Here is a 15,768-nt window from a genome sequence, read left to right on the forward strand (position 1 = left end):
AGGCCCATAGGGTACTTTCTGTCTACTTCACTTAGCTCCACATTTGCAATTTCTGTTAACATGCATACAGTTGAATGGATGGCCAGAATCAAAGCTATCTGCTGTGAGACACAATGAGAAATGCTTTTGTGTAAAGGTAAGAGTACTTTTATTTACTGCTACATCATACAGGGAAGGTGGGGAGGAAATAAAAAGAAAGAAAGGAAAGAAAAGGCAAACCAATATGACCAACAGTGGTACAGGCCTTCTTGTTCTTACCTCTCTATCAGGGTCCCTAAATGAGGCTTGTACTTGGAAAAGCAGAAGACAGATCCGGTGGGAGGGGATATGGAAAAGACCTGGGAGGCAACCCTTGTACAGAGAGCCTTGTCTCCAGGGAGCACTGCTTCACTGGCGCACTTGTTCAAAGAGCTGGCAGGCTGGGGCTCAGGCTCCCTCCTGCTTGTTTAAAGGGTGGTATGACTGGTTAGAGTGGACATCTGGAGGCCTATCCCACCGTGATTTCAGGGGTCTCACTCTCCAAGTATAGTCAGGGTTGATGTGACCTGACCCTGGTGTTCAGACATCCACACAAGTTTCAGAAGTGTTTACAAACTTTTTGCCAAAGGAAAAATAAACTTGCACAGAAGAGCTGGTTTAGCTGTTTTCTGAGATAATTATAAAAAACAATAGTAAGCCCCAACTCCCAATCATCTAAAAAATTTTTTTTCCTTTTTTTTTTTTTTTTTTTTGAGACAAGGTCTCACTCTGTTGCTCAGGCTGGAGTGCCATGGCATAATCATAGCTCATTGCAGCTTCATCCTCCTGGGCTCAAGTGATCTTCCTGCCTCAGCCTCCCTAGTAGCTGGAACCACAGGCACGCGTCCCCATGCCTGCCTGTTTTTTTTTTTTTGGTAGAGATGGGGTCATGCCATGTTGCCCAGGCTGGTCTTGAACTCCTGGGCTCAAGCTATCCTCCTGCCTCAGTCTCCCAAAGTGATGGGATTACAGGAGTGAGCCGCTGCGCCAGGTCAATTTTTTTCTTTTGCGTTTCTTTTGCAATAGGAGAAAAGCAAACCATTATCTGAGTATGTGTGGCTTGGAGGCACAAGCAGATCTAGGGTATATCGCTCTGTCCTCAGAGAAACTATCAGCATGCTGTTGCTTTTGGTGTTGGCTGGCACTACTCAGGATGATCCAGCTTGCCTGCTTGGATTTATGATTCAGTTAATCCAAAATCCTCCTCTCTGCCCAACCAAACCTCCTACTCATTCACTGAGTCATCACCCTTATGAAAACTACTTAGATTGCACTATGTTAGAAGGATCTCTCCCTCACCTAAGTTTCTCTTGTCCTCCAAGCTAGTATCGTGCATCTGACACATTGTTTCTTAGAAGCTAGCCTTGCTTTCACAGCTCAACTAGAATGATCTTGGTGGCAGGAATGAGAGCTCATACATTTCCCCCATAAAGCCTAACACAATGCTGGGCAACGTATTCAGTGAATACTTGGAGTGATTGAAAACTTGCCACTAAAAACATATACTGTGTAGGTACTTACATGAGGTGCTTAGAGTAGTCAAATTTATAGAAATAAAAAGCAGAATGGTAGCTGCCAGAGGCTGCGGGGTTGGGGAGAGATGGGGAGTCATTGTTTAAGAGGTACAGACTTTCTGTTTGTGAAGATGAAAATGTTTTGGAGATGCATGGTGGTGATGGTTGCACAACATGAACATAGTTAATGCCACCAAATTGTCCACCTAAAAAGGTAAATTTTATTTCATGTATATTTTGCCACAATAAAGTTTAAATTTTTAAAAAGCCTATACTGTAGAAATTTGAGGCTCTTCCCTAAGTCCACCCTCAGCTGCCCTCCCTAGTGCCCATGTGCAGAATCCATATCGTGTGCGAGTGAAATGTCCAGTTGGATGGCCGTGTTGGCCAGGCCCCAGATACTGGGCTCAGCTTTCCACTTGTCAGCTCCATTTTTGTTTTGAAAATGGGGTCATTTGCACCAGGCTTTTAGTTTAGATTTTTTTTTGTAGTTCCTGTCTACACAAGAATGGTTAGGAAAGAGTCCAGATCTAGAGCAAGCAAGGTTATAGTTTCCCTAGGGTAATGGAGAAAAGCTTAGTGATGGTGAGATTTCTTGACATCTCACAGCTCCAATTTAGTTTGGGTTTTGTTTTTCATCTGTAAAATGAAGATTTCAATAGTCCCTACCTCCTTAGGTTGTTGTGGGGATTAAATGAAGTGAGTTGCATCAAATACCTTGCAGAGTACCTGAAGCAGGGCAGGAGCTAGGAAGCGTTGTTCATTATTTATCAATGGCAGCTGAGAATTCTTGGATTCTGTGACTCCAGCTTGGGTTCCAGAAGGACAGAAGCAGCCCACAGGGCTCCTGACGCAGTGCCTTGTCTATGACGTGTGATCCTATGTGTAACAAAACCCTTGGGAGGCAGCAGGTTGGTGGCTGGGGAAACAATCTGGTCTAGAGCGTCAGGGGTTTTTCGGTCAGACTTACCCCACTCAGCCAGAAACCCAGCTGCCAGCCACGCCCAGGCTCTTGTGTTCCCTGCGGTGCTCTCTTTCTTTAGTTCACATTCGAAAAATCTTGAGAAAGGACTTGAAGAGACCCGCTTGGCTGGCTTTCTCACCTGCGTGGCCAAGATGCCAGTGCTCACTTGACCACGTGATCAGAGTAGGTCGGGCAGCTTTCCATGTGAAGAGGAGTGGTGTGCAAAGAAAAATGAGGCATCCACCCCGCCCTGAACTGCATGCCCTGGCCAAGCCAGAGAAAAAGCAGCCATGGCCCCAGCGCCATCTTACTCTTCAGTGACTAATGCCCTATGCGCCATGATATCTGTTTGCAAAGAAAAGATGCCTTATGTTTCTTCTTTTGAAAGGGAGTCAAGCACGTTGATCTTAAGGCTTTCCAAGTTAGCATCTAAAATTATTTGACCTTGGTTGAATAGGGAGAAATTGATCAGGTTGTGGAAATGAAAAATGAAAACGCTTAATGAAAAATACTTGAAATAAATTCAAGGCCATATTAACATTTAATTTACACTTCCTCCCAGAAGCTATTTTTACATTCCTATTTACTAGTATGATATGCAGTAGTTATTTTTCTCCGTGACTCAACACGATGGGATATTTTTTTCCTTTCTTCAAATACTTCTCAATTCGGATATGACACAGAGTTCCCATTTTCCCCATAAATTACATATTTATAGCACAGGGGAATAGCAGGAATGCTCTATGTCTCTTAAAAGTACTTCTGTATTTGAATTATAGAGAAAATGACTTGATGGGAGTCTGAACTTTGGACACTCTTGATGTAGCTGGAGCAGAGAGGGGAACAGAACTCTGTGTTCCAGGCCTAGGCACTGTCTGTTCTGAACATGAGCCTGCCGCTGCCAACTGTGTACACGTGGGGAAGGGTGATGAGGGAAGGATGGCCATGAGCAACCAGGATCAAAGGTCATGTGGTGGTGAGAACATAGCTTGGACATCCCGCATCTTGGATTCTGTTCTGCTGTGTACTAGCTCTGAAAGCTTGAGACAGCTTCTTAGCCTTTCTGGTCCTTTTGCTTTTTCCTCTGTAAGCTGGCATAACAGAAGGAGTTACACTTAGGGTTATGATAAAGATTTGAATAAGGTAATGCATGGAAAGCTTCCACGCTAGTGTTTTCATTGAGAGAGTCATCAATAAAAAAATAAATGCTTGTCATTCTAGAGAGTTCTAAAGCAGGACAAGTGTCTTCTGTTCCTTGCACCCTTCTTCCCCTTCCCTTTGGAAGCCTGGTGGCTGAGGACAGCTAAGTTCTTTACTTGGGAGGAAGTACCCTTCCTTCCCCACAGAAAGCTAACTGGGATCCAAGAGTCAAGGGAGCACAGAGCAGGCCCCTTTAGCCTACCTCTATCCCAGGCTTCCTGTAGAGGTTTATGTGGGGCCTATTGCTCTTCCACACAGTAAGGAACTACGTGAAGGCTTGGGAGCTGAAGTACATGTTTGCCGGGAGGGAGCTCAGTACAGTAGATGTTCCCTTTATAACCCTGCACCCAGCATGACAATGGGCAGTGCTATGGTTTGAATGTTTGTGTCTCTTCAGAATTCATACTGAAACTAAGTCCTCAATGCAATAATAGTATTAAGAGGTGGGACTTTTAGGAGGTGATTAAGTCATAAGGCTCCTTCCTGGTGAATGGGATTAAGGCCTTTATAAAAGAGGCTTCTCGGGGTCTTCATCTTTTTTCCCCTTCTGCCTTCTGCCATGTGAGGACTCAATGATCACTCGCTCCAGAGGACGCAGCAAAAAGGCGCCATCTTGGAAGCAGGGACCAGCTGTCACCAGACACTGAATCTGCTGGCTCCCTGATCTTGGACTTCCCAGGGTCCAGAACTCTGAGAAATAAATTTCTATTGTTTATAAAGTACTCAGTCTGTGGCATTTTGTTATAGCAGCAGGAATGAACTGAGAGAAAAGCAGCTAGTTGAGGATTTGAGAATTTGGGTGTTTTTTTTGGTTTTTGGTTTTGGTTTAAGTGAAACTTTTTGCAATACATTTTAGACATTTTATGTACAATAAAATGCTTCCATTTTAAATATGCATTTGAGTAGGCTTTAGAAAATGTATACAACCATGTAAACACCTTAATCAAGACACAGAATGTTTTCATAACCCTCAAAAGTTCCCTTGTATCCGGTTGCAGTAAATCTCCCCTTCTCCCCACCCCCAGGTGACTCCTAATCTGCTTTCTATCAGTATAGAAAAGTTTGCATTTTCTAGAATTTTGTATAGAGGGAATGAGTCAGACTTTCATGTATCATAATGCTTTTGAGATTCATCCATATTGTTGCATGTATCGGTGGATTCTTCCTTTTCCTTGCTAAGTTTCATTCTGTTATATAGATATACTGCAATTTATTGATCAATTCTCTGTTAATGGACATTTGGATTGTTTCTAGTTTTGGTGTATTTTGTATAAACTGACAGTTCCTGACTTATGATGGTTCAAATTTAAGGTAGTGTGAAAGCAATACACATTCAGTAGAATTCATACTTCAAGTACCCATACAACCATTCTGTTTTTCACTTTCAGTACATTACTTAATAAATTATGTGAGATATTCAACACTTTTTTATAAAATAGACTTGTGTTAGATGATTTTGCCTAGCCATAAGCTAATTTAAATGTTCTGAGCACATTTAATGTAGGTTAAGCTAAGCTATGATGTCTGGTAGGTTAGGTATAGTAAATGCACTTTTGATTTATGATATTTTCAACTTATGATGGCTTTATTGGGACATAACTCCATTGTAAGTAAGCCAAGGAGCATCTGTATATTAAAAAGCTGCTATGAACATCTGTATACAAGTCTTTTTGTAAATACATGTTCTCATTTCTTTCGGATAAATACCTGGAGTGGGATTGCTAGATCACATGGTAAATATGTATTTAAATTTATGAGAAACTGCCAAAGTATTTTCCAAAGTAATAGTAACATTTTACACTCCTACCAGGACTGTCTGAGAGTTCCAGGTGCTCCACATCCTTACTGACACTTAGTATTGCCTGTCTCTTTAATTTTGGTTGTTCTAGTGGGTGTGAAATGGTATCTTGGTTTAGTTTTAATGTGCATTTTCCTAATGCCTAATGGAATTTTCCTTCACCTAATGGCTAATGAGGTGGGGGTCTTTCCATGTGCTTATTAGTCATTCATATACCTTCTTTAGCAAAGGGTCTTTTCAATTATCTTGCTTATATTTAATTGGTCTACCTTCACAGTTGAGTTGTATTAGTTCTTTATATATTCAACATACAAGTCATTTGTTAGATATATGTTTGCAAATATTTTTTTCCCATTCTGTGGTTTCTCTTTCATCTTCCTAATGGTGTTTTTCAATGAGCAAAGATTAATTTTATAAAAGCGCAGTTTACCAATTATGTTTTTAATAGTTTGTTGGTCTTATGCTCTATTCAATAAATATTTGCCTACACTAAAGTTGCCAAGATTTTCTCCTAGGTTTTCTTCTAGGAGTTTTATAGTTTTTACTTTTACATGTTGTCTATTATACAATTTGAGTTAATCGTTGAGTATGGTGTGAGGCAAGGGCCAATACTTATATCTTTTGCAATGAATGTCCTAGCACCATTTGCTGAAGCACCCCTTTTCCCACATTGAAATGGCTTGGCACAAAAATCACTTGACCGTACATGTGTGGGTCTATTTCTGGACTGTCTCTGCCACATTGATCGCATATCTATCTATCTTTTTGCCATTATCACATCTTGATTGCTATAGTTTTATAAAAAGTATTAAAATTGCTTTGATTATTCTAAATCATTTTAATTTCTATATAGAGTTTAGAATCAGCTTGTCAAGTTTTTTAAAAAAATCTGCTGGATTTTTGACAGGGATTATGTTCAGTCTATGAGCCAATTTGGGGAGAATCTCCATCTTAACAATACTGAATCTTCAGATCCGTGAACATGATTTGTACCTCCATTTATTTAGGTCTTATTTAATTTTTAGCAATGTTTTATAGTTTTCAGTGTACAGATCTTACATAAACTTTGTTACATTTACCCCAAACTATGTCATATTTTTTGACAGCATTGTAAATGAAATTGTATTTTTTATTTTATTTTATTTTTTATTTATTTTTTAAATTATTATACTTTAAGTTCTAGGGTACATGTGCACAACGTGCAGGTTAGTTACATATGTATACATGTGCCATGTTGGTGTGCTGCACCCATTAACTCATCATTTACATTAGGTATATCTCCTAATGCTATCCCTCCCCTCTCCCCCTACCCTACAACAGGGCCCAGTGTGTGATATTCCCCTTCCTGTGTCCAAGTGTTCTCATTGTTCAATTCCCACCTATGAGCGAGAACATGCAGTGTTTGGTTTTCTGTCCTTGCGATAGTTTGCTGAGAATGATGGTTTCCAGCTTCATCCATGTCCCTACAAAGGACATGAACTCATCATTTTTTATGGCTACATAGTATTCCATGGTGTATATGTGCCACATTTTCTTAATCCAGTCTATCTTATTTTATTTTTCAAATGTCCATTGCTGGTATATAGTAATATAATTGAGTTTATACATTTACCTTGTATCGTATGACCTTGCTAAATTCAACTTTTTCATTCTAGTAGCTTTTTCTCTTCCATAGATTCCTTAGGATTTTCTAACATAAAAATATCATGTGTGAAAAAGATAGTTTTATTTTTTTTTGTCCAATATCTGTGCCTTTTCTTTATTTTTCATGCCTTTTTTGCAATGGTTAGAACTTCTAGTACAATATCGAATAGAACTGATGAGAGAGGGTATCCTTGCCTGTTCACCATCTTAGGGAGAGGTATTCAGTCTTTCCCTATTAAGTATGATAGTTAGCTATAGGCTCTTTGTAGATGTCCTAAAATGTAGTCTGCTTTTAATTATTACCATGGTCTAGCAATTCTAAACAAAGCCAATGATAAAATACTTATCATTCCTAAAATATCTTTTGTTGGTCTGAGTTCCAAATAATTGCTGAAATTACTTCTGAGTTTGATTAATATATATCTAACCTTCAAATTTACATATTTGTATCAATTATCCTTTAGTAATTATATTCTATATGGAAGTTAATTAAGAGAATTCCCAGTTATACAGGGAATTCTTATTCCCCTCCCCCTTCCACCACTACCCCACACACTGACCCAGCAGCATGCTTTCTTTGGAGAAGAATTTGTAACAGATTGCAGTCATTCCAGCTTCCTTCAGGGGTAGTTTGTGCCTCCAACTCCTGGGATGCATATATTCCCGCATTTACACTGCGGAGTCTAAATAAACAGTTATAGCACTGGGATTGCAAAGATGAAGCAACAGAACCTCACTTGCTTCAATTCTATCATCTATGTGATTCCTTGGAGTTTTTGGTTTTGTGTTTAGAATTTAAAACAGTGAAACTGTGAGGTATAATTTTTATTATAAAGGGAAAATTTTTATTCATATATGAAATATTTTGAGTGATAGTCTTAAAATTGACATTCATTTTAAATTCTATTCTTGTTATTTATTATTTACTTGTAACACTATTCATTTCTTTGACAGGCCATTATATAGGTCTAAGGTTTCTTCCCTTTAAAAATATATTCATGCAGGTCAGGCACGTGGCTCATGCCCTTAATCCCAGCTCTTTGGAAGGCCGAAGCAGGCAGATCACTTAAGGCCAGGATTTGAGACCAGCCTGGGCAACATGGCGAAACCCCATCTCTATTAAAAATACAAAAATTAGCCAGGCATGGTGGCGCGCGCCTCTAGTCCCAGCTGCTTAGGAGGCCTAGGCATGAGAATCACTTAAACTCTGGAGGTGGAGGTTGCAGTGAGCCGAGATTGTGCCACTGCACTTCAGCCTGGGCGACAAAGCGAGACTGTCTCAAAATATACATATATATATATAAATGCAATGAAAAAAAATCAATAGTTATTTTTGCATGTTTGTGCTATAATATCTTATTTTTTGTTTTTTACTTTTTGTAAAGTAAAAAATATTTATCTGCACCACATTCAACAAAAGATAACTTTCATTGTCAGCATTGCTTTTTTGGTTATTGTTATGATTCATTTCAGTTCATGATTATTTGTGACAATAATTTTAGTATAGAGAAGACACATTTGCTCCAGGGGTTGGGTATGTTGCTTCTGCCATTGGTAAGATGGAGCCTGTGCAGGTCCAGCCCCAGGCAATTGTCAGCCCACAGACCATCCTACAAGTCAGATAGAGTGGGGTTTGGTTGGTTGCCTCTGATTATTTGTCTTCTAGGGAATATTTTGAGTTTTGTTCTGAGGCAAAGGCACAGATAAAACAGATAGATTAATGATGCATAGCCGTGAAATGATTTTGCAAAGTTCTGTCAGTAAACCCTGCACCGAGAGTCAGGACTCTGCCCTGTCACCATATTATCTGCTTTCTACCCCTTGGGGTTGAATGAGACAATCTTGATTTCTTCTGGTCCTGAAATTCAATGAGTCTGTTATCCCACTATGAAATATAAAGGGTTATTATTACTCTTGTTTTTGTTGTTTGTATTAATGAACAAAGAAGAGGCTCTGGAAACTTTGACCAATGGGGCAGAAGGACAGCAAGACAGTTAAATATTTAAAAATGTTCTAAAGTAAAATTTGAGAGTCTTGTCCTCAGCTGTTTGAATTGGGCTTACTATCACTAGCTGTGACCTTATACCTCATTCCCAAGGCTATGGGATCTTTATTAAGTTAAATTGCAGAGGGCAGACTGCAGTGGTGGCTGACCAATGCTATATCTGCCCTTCAGCTCAAACCCATCTCTACCTGGGAATTTTCGGTGTGCTCAGACAGCAGAGACAGAGACCCATGCCCAATGTTGTCCTGTTGCTGGCAAAGCCAGGTACAACACCAGAGGTGAGAGCTCTGTGTTCATGGATCACCTGCATTAGAATCATGGAATGCTTCCAAACCTAGTGAATCTAAAGGCAGGGCCCGGGAATCTGCCATAAACATGTTTATATATGATTAATATCATGCATTCTGAAGTCTGAGCACTATTCGTATAGAAGAATGGCCAAGAGAGTGAGGATTTTAAAATGATTCAAAGCTGATACAATAGAAATGAATCACTAAAACATTATTTTACTGCCTTTGTTATTTCAGTTTTTTTTTTTTTTTTTTTTTTTTTTTGAGATGGAGTCTCACTCTGTCATCCAGGCTGGAGTGCAGGGGAGTGATCTTGACTCACTATAATCTCTGCCTCCTGGGTTCAAGTGATCCTCCTGCCTCAGCCTCCTAAATAGCTGGGATTACAAGCATGCACCGCCATGCCGCAGTAAGTTTTGTTTTTGTTTTTGTTTTAAGTAGATATGGGGTTTTACCATGTTGACCAGGCTGGTCTTGAACTCCTGACCTCAAGTAATCTGCCTCCCCAAATTGCTGGGATTACATGTGTGAGCCACTGTGTCCGGCCTCACAATATCTTTAATTATCAAATGGCCAGCGCTTTTTTTTTCTTCAAACTTGTCATTCTGCAAAATCAGGAGATGTCATTTTAAGTTGCATCAAGTACTGTGAGATAGATGTGACTGATATCACAAATTATAAGGTGACATTCATCACATGGAATCCATGGCCTGAATGAAAGGTTAGGAAAACTATGGGTTTCTAATGAGAAAGTCAAGTTTAATTAATTATCCTCTGAGTAGATTTGCACTGGGGGTTTGGCAGCTGAAGCTTAATAGCTAATTACAAGGACTGCCAGTGAATAGTGGGTAATCTGCATCCCCAATTTCATGTTGGAGATGTCATAATTGATGTATATCACAGGACAGCAAGGCAGAGCAAATAGATACAAGCTGCAGCTTTCTAGAGGAATTCCATGATGCTGCTCTGAGAGTTGGCGAAAAGGTCCCAGTTGTCAACCACAGACTGCGATGAAGTCAGCAGTTTCAAGTAATGCCGTTTGTACCCAATTGCCTTTGAATCATGGAACCAGAGAGACTACCACATGGCCTCTAGCTGATCCCCTTCCACTAGGCCATTGATGCATCCAGTTATTTCAGACTATACCATTTTCCCCTATCCTTCCAACCCTATCTGCTATTCAGCCAGTTTCCTTTAGTAGTTAGATATCAGGCAGGGTTCCTGCAATTCACCATATCGAAAGCATTTGGCAAAATTCAATACCCCTTCATGATAAAATGTTATCATCAATCTTAGAATAGAAGAGGACTCAACTTGAGAAAGGGCATCTACAAAATATGTACAGGTAACATTGTACTTAATGCTACAAAACAATGTTTTTCCCCTAATGTCAAAAAATCACTTTGGTTGCAGAATGAAGAATGGCTTGTGGAGAGATGGGTAAAAGTCAATGATATAATTGCATCTAGGAAGTTATGGCAATAGTTCAGGTGAAGATGACAGCTTAGACTTGGATGGCAGCAATAGAAATTAGAGGTATTTAGGAAAATGGGGCTCATTCACAGATTGGGGATTATTCACAAATTGAGGGAGAGATCTAAATATAACTGGTAGGTATTAGCTTACTCGGCTGGATGGATGGTGCTGCCATTCATTGGGCAGAAAAATCAGGATGATTTTCTCTATACCATGGCCCCCAAAAGTCAATTAGAAAAGTCTGATATCTGTGGAAGATATCCATATTCAAAATGGAGGTGAGGTATTTTCAAGTACATGAAACTATGTTTACATACACAGGGCTCCCTGACTGCAGAAAGCAATTGAGGGAAAAAGCAGGTCTTATGAAATAAATTACTGGGAAGACATGCCAATACTGAAATACTGGAGAAGAGGGGAGAATTATATATTTCAAGGTGCTTTACAACAAGCTCTTTAACATTTTATCTGATTTAAGTATGACCACATCCGTGTGAGGTAGAATTTTTCTGATACCTGTTTTTAGATGACGATTGGAGTCCCAATTTATTAAGTGATTTGTCCAAAACTATTCAATGGTGAAAGGTTTTTAAATGTAAATCTCCTGATTGCAGTGTCCCTAATCTTTTCAATGCTACAGTAAAAGCTAATTTCAGCTAAGAAGAGAGTCATTGGAAGGAATTCAGGTCTGCAGACTGGGTCCTCTCTAATAGGCTATTTCTCTTTTCTCCCACCCAGCTAAATCCTACCCATCCTTCGAGATTCTGTTCAGATTGTTCATCTCCTGTAAATCTTTTGCACCCATTCCTACTTACTGATTACTTCCATTTTTTAAAAAATTAAATTATATGTTATTTAATGTAATACATTAAAATAGTATAATTTCAACATGCTATCAATATAAAAATGATACTTCACATTTTTCTGTACCAAATATTTGAAACCCAGCATGTATTTTATATTTACAATGAATCATAATTGGAAGTAGGCTCATTTCCAGTGCTTAGTGGCTAGTGGCTACTGTACTGGACAGCACAGGTCTACAGTCTAACCCCTTCTAACCTTCAGTGTGATACTCACCTTAAAATGTACAAAAAGAGGTGCGTAATAGTTGATCCAAAATTAAATAATGCTCTGTTAAAATGGGAAGTGAAAGACAAAATATCTTAGCATTTGGACGTTAGCTGATTACCAAGAGACATTTTACTGTGGTTGAAGAGTGGCTATGCAAATCGTTTTGACATCATTTTTACAAATACATTGCAGACTGGTTTTCTCTTTCCATTATCTCGTTGAAACTCTGTCTGGGCACCTAGTTATTTTGTTCTATTTCTCCACTTAACAGTTGTTCATAAGATAATAAGAGCTATTCATGACAAACCCACAGCCAATATCATACTGAATGGGAAAAAACTGGAAGCATTCCCTTTGAAAACAAGACAAGGATGCCCTCTCTCACAACTCCTATTCAACATAGTGTTGGAAGTTCTGGCCAGGGCAATCAGGCAAGAGAAAGAAATAAAGCATATTCAATTGGAAAAGAAGAAGTCAAATTGTCTCTGTTTGCAGATGACAGGATTGTATATTTAGAAAACCCCATCGTCTCAGCCCCAAATCTCCTTAAGCTGATAAGCAACTTCAGCAAAGTCTCGGGATACAAAATCAATATGCAAAAATCACAAGCATTCCTATACACCAATAATAGACGAACAGAGAGCCAAATCATGACTGCCCTCCCATTCACGATTGCTACAAAGAGAATAAAATACCTAGGAATCCAACTTAAAAAGGATGTGATGGACCTCTTCAAGGAGAACTACAAACCACTGCTTAACGAAATAAAAGAGGACACAAACAAATGGAAGAATATTCAATGCTCATGGATAGGAAGAATCAGAATCATGAAAATGGCCATACTGCCCAAGGTAATTTATAGATTCAATGCTATCCCTATCAAACTACCACTGACTTTCTTCACAGAATTGGAAAAAACTACTTTAAAGTTCATATGGAACCAAAAAAGAGCCTGCATTGCCAAGACAATCCTAAGCAAAAAGAACAAAGCTGGAGGCATCATGCTACCTGACTATACTACAAGGCTACAGTAACCAAAAGAGCATGGTAGTGGTATCAAAACAGATATATAGACCAATGCAACAGAACAGAGGCCTCAGAAATAACACCACACGTCTACAACCATCTGACCTTTGACAAACCTGACAAAAACAAGCAATGGGGAAAGGATTCCCTATTTAATAAATGGTGCTGGGAAAACTGGCTAGTCATATATAGAAAGGTGAAACTGGATCCCTTCCTTACACCGTATACAAAAATAAACTCAAGATGGATTAACGACTTAATGTAAGACCTAACACCATAAAAACCCCAGAAGAAAACCTAGGCAATACCATTTAGGACATAGGCATGGGCAGACTTCATGACTACAACACCAAAAGCAATGGTAACAAAAGCCAAAATAGACAAATGGGATCTAATTAAACTAAAGAGCTTCTGCACAGCAAAAGAAACTATCATTAGAGTGAACAAGCAACCTACAGAATGGGAGAAAATTTTTGCAATCTACCCATCTGCCAAATGGCTAATATCCAGAATCTACAAAGAACTTAAACAAATTTACAAGAGAAAATCAAAGAACCCCATCAAAAAATGGGCAAAGGATATGAACAGACAACTTCTCAAAAGAAGAGATTTATGCAGCCAACAGACACATGAAAAAATTCTCATCATCAGTGGTCATCAGATAAATGCAAATCAAAACCATAGTGAGATACCATCACACCAGTTAGAATTGGTGGTCATTAAAAAGTCAGAAAACAACAGATGCTGGAGAGGATGTGGAGAAATAGGAATGCTTTTACACTGTTGGTGGGAGTGTAAATTAGTTCAACCATTGTGGAAGACAGTGTGGCGATTCCTCAAGGATCTAGAACTAGAAATACCATTTGACCCAGCAATTCCGTTACTGGGTATATACTCAAAGGATTATAAATCATGCTACTATGAAGACACATGCACACATATGTTTATTGTGGCACTATTCACAATAGCAAAGACTTGGAACCAACCCAGATGTCCATCAATGATAGTCAGGATTAAGAAAATGTGGCACATATACACCATGGAATACTATGCAGCCATAAAAAATGATGAGTTCATGTCCTTTGCAGGACCATGGATGAAGCTGGAAACCATCATTCTCAGCAAACTATCACAAGGACAGAAAACCAAACACTGCATGTTCTCACTCACAGGTGGGAACTGAACAATGAGAACACATGGACATAGGGCAGGGAACATCACACACCAGGGCCTGTTAAGGGGTTGGGGGGCTGGGGGAGGGATAGCATTAGGAGAAATACCTAATGTAAATTACGAGTTGATGGGTGCAGCATATCAACACGGCACATGTATACCTATGTAACAAACCTGCACGTTGTGCACATGTACCCTAGAACTGAAAGTATATTAAAAAAACATTTAAACATTTTAAAATCTATAATAGATGAGAGGAAAATTAAAAAAATAAAATCCAAGTGAAATTAAATTCTAGAAGATTAATGTTGCCAGTTATATTTTGATGACAACAATAAACATAATGCAATTTTGTTAACTTATTGCTTTAAAATGCAAGTTGATAACCAACAATGGTACCATTTTAGCACAGGTAACTAACTACTTGCGTTTGACTTTCCCGAGAGGTAATCTGAATTGCAATAATGAAGAGGCGCTTAACTCATTAATGTTTTTTATAGTCTCTTAAATGACATTAAAATTGTCTTAGAGTCTCTAGTATATTTAACAATTATATAAAGAAAAAAAAAAGGGTTGTTCATTCTGCCATTCAGTAAATACCTGCTGACACCTTATTGGCCAAATGTGCCAGATGCAGGGATGTGAAAGATACCCCACATCTGCTTTCACAAAGCTTCCAAAGTAGTGATAAAGAGAAAGAGGGTGAAAAACATGTGAAAACATATCTTTGTGTTTTATTTGATGATTATCATTCTGTGTCTATTATTTGTCTGAATATTAGTTTACCCCCATTTCTTTAACTGGAGTGAGAGGAATGGACTATATCTTCTTATTCTTTTTATCTTCTTGGGACCTAGAAGAATGCCTTAATAAATACGTGTGGAATCCACTGCAATGGATGAATAAATGTGTGTTATTTTCTAGAACAGAGGTCCCTACAAAGTATACTAGGAATATAAAGAAACATTTCATCTTTCTGATGGAGAATAGAAAGGAATATAAGGCAGAGGGGACATATGGTCCAGGCCTTGAAGGACTTGACACAATTGAAGAAGCTGATAAGAAGGAAGTTTGAGGAAAAGAATGAATAGGAGTTTTCAGATGAGAAAGTCTGGGAGTAGAAGTACATCACTTATGGCGGGTACTTTCTGAACATTTGCTTAATAAATACACAAATAGGTAAAATAAAGAACCTAAAGGACCTGAGGATGATCTACTTTGTGCAGTTAGAAATGGAGGGAGTGAAGGGGTGGTGGCACAGCAGAAGGAACATGAGAAAAAGTGACAGCCACGAGTCGGCCGTTGCCATTGTTAACATTTTAAAGCAAAACAAGACAACAGCAACCACCCTCTCGACGCTGGAGGTACAGTATTGTGTCCTCTTCTCTTAGCTTTGGGATAATGCCTATTGTATCCATCTGAGAACTTAATGATTCCATAATCTCTCATTAATGTGAACAATTTCATTCAAGAAGGTTTATGGGCAGAGTGAAAAATAAGAACCTGGCAGAGTGACATGCTTTTATTTTACTATAATGCATATAAAGGAAGACAAATATGCCAATAATACCCTTCTAATTTGATAG

At 38.8% G+C, this 15,768-nt stretch overlaps 1 long non-coding RNA gene across 2 annotated transcripts in view; it reads left to right on the forward strand.

Annotated features, from left to right (window-relative positions):
• Positions 1-15,768, forward strand: part of LOC103890658 (uncharacterized) — a 65,976-nt gene that overhangs the window by 12,434 nt on the left and 37,774 nt on the right. The gene's annotated exons all lie outside the window — the stretch shown is intronic.

The sequence above is a fragment of the Pongo abelii genome, chromosome 4 (assembly GCF_028885655.2).
Source record: "Pongo abelii isolate AG06213 chromosome 4, NHGRI_mPonAbe1-v2.0_pri, whole genome shotgun sequence".
Taxonomy (NCBI): Eukaryota; Metazoa; Chordata; class Mammalia; order Primates; family Hominidae; genus Pongo; species Pongo abelii.